Consider the following 6,224-nt stretch of genomic DNA (forward strand, 5'->3'; position numbering starts at 1 on the left):
TTATATATAATGGAAAAAGAATGAGTACTTCCCTTCCTGGAAGGTTCCTCTTAATTTTGTTTTTAGTCCATGTTTCTTTCTTTGTGGACAAGAAAAAGAAAAGGGGGTAGGGGTGAGGGTGGGGGGGTCACGTGAAGGGTAGGGTAGGTGAGGGTAGGGGTATAGGGTAGGATAGGTTGTTAGGATGAGGCGTAAAGTTGGTTAGGGGTTTGTTTAAAGTTGTTATTTTTTGTATTTTGTGAGGGTATAATAACATGGATGAGGGTACACGGTAGGATAAGGTAAAATTGGGTAAAAAATGTTATCGAGGAGGGACAAAATTAGGTGTCTACATCATGCCCCTTTGAATATAAACATGAAGTATTTTTAGACAAAGAATTAGACAACAAGACAGAATTTTGTCCCTACCATTATTCATAGGAAGAAACAGAAAGAAGAAGGACAACCGAGTCTTGACTTAGGACATCCTACCGACCCAAATTATGAAGGAATTAAATGACCTGTATTTCAAAAGATTTGAAAGAACGGGATAATACCGAGTTGGAGAGTTGAGTGAGGTTCCATCGAGGTTCCGATCTGCGGCTCTGTCATTACATCAAAATGAAAATTAAAAGTTAAAATGTAAATGAAATTACAAAAATCCTATCTATGCAACTTTTTTGGGACTCTTGACTTGAGTTTCATTACCCTATTCTTCAGGCGGGCTCCTGACTTGTAATTTGTTCGCCTTGTTGCTTGACTTTCAAATTCTTCACCTTGTTGTTTGACTTTCAACTTCTTGACCTTGTTGCTTGACTTTCAATCTCTTAACTTTGTTACTTGACTTTCAATTTCATCACCCCATTATTTAGGTGGGATCCTGACTTGCCATTTCTATCACCCTGTTCTTCAGGCGGGTTCCTGACCTTCAATTTCATCACCCTATTCTTCAGGCGGGCTCCTGAAACCAAAATCAAAACTAAAACAAAAATTATCCCAAACAAAGATTATGATAAAGAAAGATTTCATTCATTCATTTTTGTTGAAAGTAGTGTCCCATTTTCCAGGAGGGTCCTGAACATAAAGTAAATTACCATTTTCCGGGAGGGTCCTAAACATAAAGTAAATTCCCATTTTCCAGGAGGGTCCTAGACAGAAAGTAAAATCTCATTTTTTAGGAGGGTCCTGAATAGAAAGTAAAATCCCATTTTCCAGATGGGTCCTGAACATAAAGTAAAATCTCATTTTTCAGGAGAATCCTGATCATAAAGTAAATTCTAATTTTTCAGGAGGGTCCTGAACAGACAGTAAAATCCCATTTTTTTAGGAGGGTCCTGAACATAAAGTAAAATCCCATTCTTCTGGAGGGTCCTGAACAAAAGTAAAATCCCATTTTTCAGGATGATCCTGAACATAAAGTAAAATCCCATTTTTTAGGAGGGTTTTGAACAGAAAGTAAAATCTCATTTTTCAGGAGGGTCCTGAACAGAAAGTAAAATCCCATTTTTTTAGGAGGGTCCTGAACATAACAGTAAAATCCCAATTTTCAGGAGGGTCTTGAACATAATGTAAATTCTCATTTTTCAGGAGGGTCCTGAACAGACAGTAAAATCTCATTTTTCATGAGGGTCCTGAACTGAAAGTAAAAGGGTCCTGAACTGAAAGTAAAATCTCATTTTTCAGGAGGGTCCTGAACATAAAGTAAAATCCCAATTTTTAGGAAGGTCCTGAACAAAAGTAAAATCCCATTTTTCAGGAGGGTCCTGAACAAAAGTAAAAATCTAATTTTTCAAGAGGGTCCTGAACATAAAGTAAAATCCTATTTTTCAGGAGGATCCTGAACATAAAGTAAAATCCCATTTTCTGGAGGGTCCTGAACAAAAGTAAAATCTCATTTTTCAAGAGGGTCCTGAACATAAAGTAAATTTCTATTTTTTTTTTAGGGTTTTGAACAGACAGTAAAATTCCATTTTTCAGGAGGGTCCTGAACATAAAGTGAAATCCCATTTTTCACGAGAGTCCTAAGTAAAAGTAAAAATCCTATTTTTCAGGAGGGTCCTGAACAAAAGTAAAATCTTCTTTTTTCAGGAGGGTCCTGAAAAAAAAGTAAATTCCCATTTTACAGGAGGGTCCTGAACAAAAAGTAAAGTCCCATTTTTCAGGAGGGTCCTGAACAGAAAGTAAATTCTCATTTTTCAGGAGGGTCCTAAACAAAATGTAAAATCCCATTTTTCAGGAAGGTCCTGAACATAAACTAAAATCCCATTTTTCAGGAAGGTCCTCAACAGAAAGTAAAATCTTATTTTTCAGGAGGGTCCTGAACATAAAGTGAAATATCATTTTTTAGGAGGGTCCTGAACAGATGGTAAAATCTGATATTTCAGGAGGGTCCTGAACAGAAAGTAAAGTCCAATTTTTTAGGAGGGTCCTGAACAGAAAGTAAAATTCTATTTTTCAGGAGGGTCTTGAACAGAAAGTAAAATCCCATTTTTCAGGAGGGTCCTGAACAGAAAGTAAAATCTCAGTTTTTTGGAGGGTCGTGAACATAAAGTGAAATCCCATTTTTCAGGAGGGTCCTGAACAGATGGTAAAATCCATTTTTCAGAAGGGTCCTGAACAAAAAGTAAAATCCTATTTTCCAGGAGGGTTTGAACATAAGGTGAAATCCCATTTTTCAGGAGGGTCCTGAACAGAAGGTAAAATCCTATTTTTTAGGAGGGTCCTGAACAAAAGTAAAATCTCATTTTTCAGAAGGGTCCTGAATAGAAAGTAAGTCCCATTTTTCAGAAGGGTCCTGAACAGAAAGTTAAATCCCATTTTTCAGGAGGGTCCTGAACAGAATTAAAATCTAATTTTTCAGGAGGGTGTTGAACAAAAGTAAAATCCCATTTTCAGGAGGGCCTTGAACAAAAGTAAAATCTCATTTTTCAGGAGGGTCCTGAACAGAAAGTAAAATTCATTTTTTAGGAGGGTCCTGAACATAAAGTAAATTTCATGGATGTGCATTTCCAATGGTAGTGGAATTAAGTGAAGCGAATTTGCCCCTATTTCAACAAAGAAAATTTGTCAGTTAAAAATTTAGTGATGGTTTGCAGTACTTGGCTTTCCTTACACCTGTTCCAGTGTTCATTCCCTTCATTTTGTTTCAGATTGCTGGCACTTGCCCCTGCTTTATCGGGTCATTGACCCAAACACAGATTAAGGAAAATAACTCTGAAACAAACACAGTATCTCTGCTTTATCATGATCCTCAGATAAACCTTTTGAACCCTGGTATTTCTATGAGTTCCCAGACTTGTCTATTGATAAAACTTTCTGCATGCCTTGTTCTGACTTTCAATCTTGTTTCTTTTATGTGCTGGCCCTTTGTCTTACTTTGTGCAATTGAAGAAGCTGGTAGCCAGTTTTGAAATCTTTTCTCACTTGTTTTGACATGGACTTAACTCAAAGACGAGAAAAATAACAACAATTTTTGTTTTATTAGGATAACTGACTCAAGAAAAATAAAAATATAACTAAAGAGAAGAAAGAAACGACAATGAATGTCCCCGTCAAAAAAATGAAAGAAAAGTTTATCTGAAAATGACAGTCAACTCTAATGATTATGACATGCATATCGAATTTAACTGCCTGGGCTTTCTATCCAAAAATTTCTACCAATTGTTGTTGAGTTAATGACCTCGAAATTGAGTTGCTTCCTTAGGTCAATTGCATTTAAGACCTCATTCGGCTAGTGGCCTATTGAATGGTCTTTGCCAACAAGCCTCTCTCATTTTCCTTTTCTCAGCTCACCATTATCTTATGCTGTCTGTGAGGCTTTTTTTGCCAATGAGACTCTCTTATTTTTATTTGTCTCAATTCACCATCGTCTTATGGTGCTCGTGGTGGTTGTCACTGATAAAACTCTCTCATTTTTTATCTCTCTCAACTTACCATTGCCTTATGGTGCCCATGAGGGTTTTCACCAATAAGACTCTCTCATTTTTATTTCTCTCAAGTCACTATCACCTTATGGTGCCTGTGAGGGTTTCACCAATAAGACTCTCTCATTTTCATTCTCTCAACTCACTATCACCTTATGGAGCCCGTTAGGGTTTTCACCAATAAGACTCTCTTATTTTTATTTCTCTCCTGATTCTTTATGCTGAGGAAGACAAGTAGTTCTCAAAATGCATCATCACATTCATTGCATGCTTAGCCTTAGCATTTTTAAAGATTGATCTGAAGGTCTTTATTTGGTTGTAACTTGGCTTTTGGATAGGGTTAGAAAGAAAAGATGGCATGGGGTCCAAATGACACTTGAAGTGGGGTGGGACTTACAACTTTTGGAATCGACTCAAACAATGAGGATTAACTCTTGCCTAGTTTCTTTTGACTGGGCAATTCTAAATTGTTTATTTGGTTAGATCGAGTCTAGAGTAGGGCAGCCTACATATCTCACCCCCGAGAGAGGAGAATCAGGTCATGCGTAGTTCTGGCAGCTTATTCTTTTGCTTGGTTCTAATTTTTGTTTCTTCTTCTTCCTTTTTGTTTTCTCTTTGGGATTTTTCTTTATGACCCTATTTTTGATACTCTTTTCTTTTCTTTTCTTTTCTTTTGGACACATTTTTTTTCTTGACATTTTTCTTTTGAGTTTTACTGACTCTATCTTGATTCCAAAAGAGGGGTATAAAAGAAAATAGGACTAAAGCTCAAATAGGGTAAACAAAGGATGACACAATGTTTGGATAGCAGAATGAAATGCCTTTGTCATATCAATCCTTAAAAATACAAGTACATATCATACAATATGGAAGTGAAAGATGAAGATCATTTGTGACATCTTTTGCAGCATTAACTTTAGCTGAGTCTGTGCATCACTATTTCTTCTGCGCTTTTCTAGCATACAACTCCACTTTTGTTGCATATTCCTCACCTTGAATGACTCATGATTTTGTGGAGCTGATTTTCGTTCTGTTTACGCAGCCACTATTTGACCTAATTGAGACATGTCTTTCAATTGATGACCAAGTTATTCTTGTAATTCTCAAAATAAGTGCCTTAATTTTCAAAGAAGGCTTCAACTTATCACCAAATATCTTAGCACTCTACCTATTTTCTTAGATGTTCTCTTTTACTAACTTAAATCTCTGATTCAATGTCTCATGGTTAAATTGAATTGTGAGATCTGACTGAAAATTCTGCTAGCATGTCATATCACTAGAATCAACATAAAATGCATTATGTGAAGAAAACAAACAAACAACACATATTTAAAACACAAAAAAAGGGACACTTCGGTTAGTTGAAATAAAAGAGAAAGGGGTTTGAACATAAACGACAAAGGGACAAAACAAGATGGATCCCGAACTACAACCCTAAAGTAATTCAGAAAATAGAAAACAAAACAAAACAAACTACCAAACCTCTTCCTAGTAGGGAGAGGGGTGACTTCTCAATTGCTCAACCTGACAACTTAGCCACTGATTTGCATATTAGCATGACTAGAGCTTCCATCACTGTCAATGTTCTGTACCATAATTGATCTATCTTGAATCATCTTTTCAATGTCTCTTTTCAAATCTCGGCAATCTTCAATACTATAATTTCGAGCATCAGAATGATATGCACATCGTGCATTAGGATTAAAATTTCTTGAATGAGAATTAAGAGTGTGCCCAAGGAGAAGAGTGATCATGCCCCATTGTACTAATCTTTGATAAGGTGGCATATGACTCTCCAATTGGTGTGAAGCTATCCCTTGATATCTTCCTCATTTCATTGTTTGGCTTGAATCCAAAATCGGGCCTAGAAGGGCTTTGGTAGGTTTGTAGAGTTGGAGGGTGACTCTGAGGAGTTGGTGCACACCATTGTGAGTAAGGAGGGAGTTGAACATATGGTTGTGCACAATATACTAGATATGGAGATGGGGAAATAGAGTATAATGGATTTTGGGAGGGATTATAGAGATCTTGGGTATGAACTTGGTCCTGAGACTGACGGAAATGATGACATCGTCATCTTGGATATGCCCATTCTCCAGCTACAATAGTAGTGTCATCTTTCTCATTCTTCTTCCCTCCAGGTTCCCTTAATTGATTGCAATATTGTCCCAAATGTTTCACAGATTCCTCATGCCCATCTTGCTCCTCAAATTTTGACATCTCAAAGATTGGAGGAAGGTTAGAATTTGAAGGCATGCCCTAGTCTTTGTATGAAACATCTTCTTTACCTGTAGGTCCTAGAAAATTTTTCATAACATTTTC

This window comes from Capsicum annuum, chromosome 11, assembly GCF_002878395.1.
Source record: "Capsicum annuum cultivar UCD-10X-F1 chromosome 11, UCD10Xv1.1, whole genome shotgun sequence".
NCBI classification, from domain to species: Eukaryota; Viridiplantae; Streptophyta; class Magnoliopsida; order Solanales; family Solanaceae; genus Capsicum; species Capsicum annuum.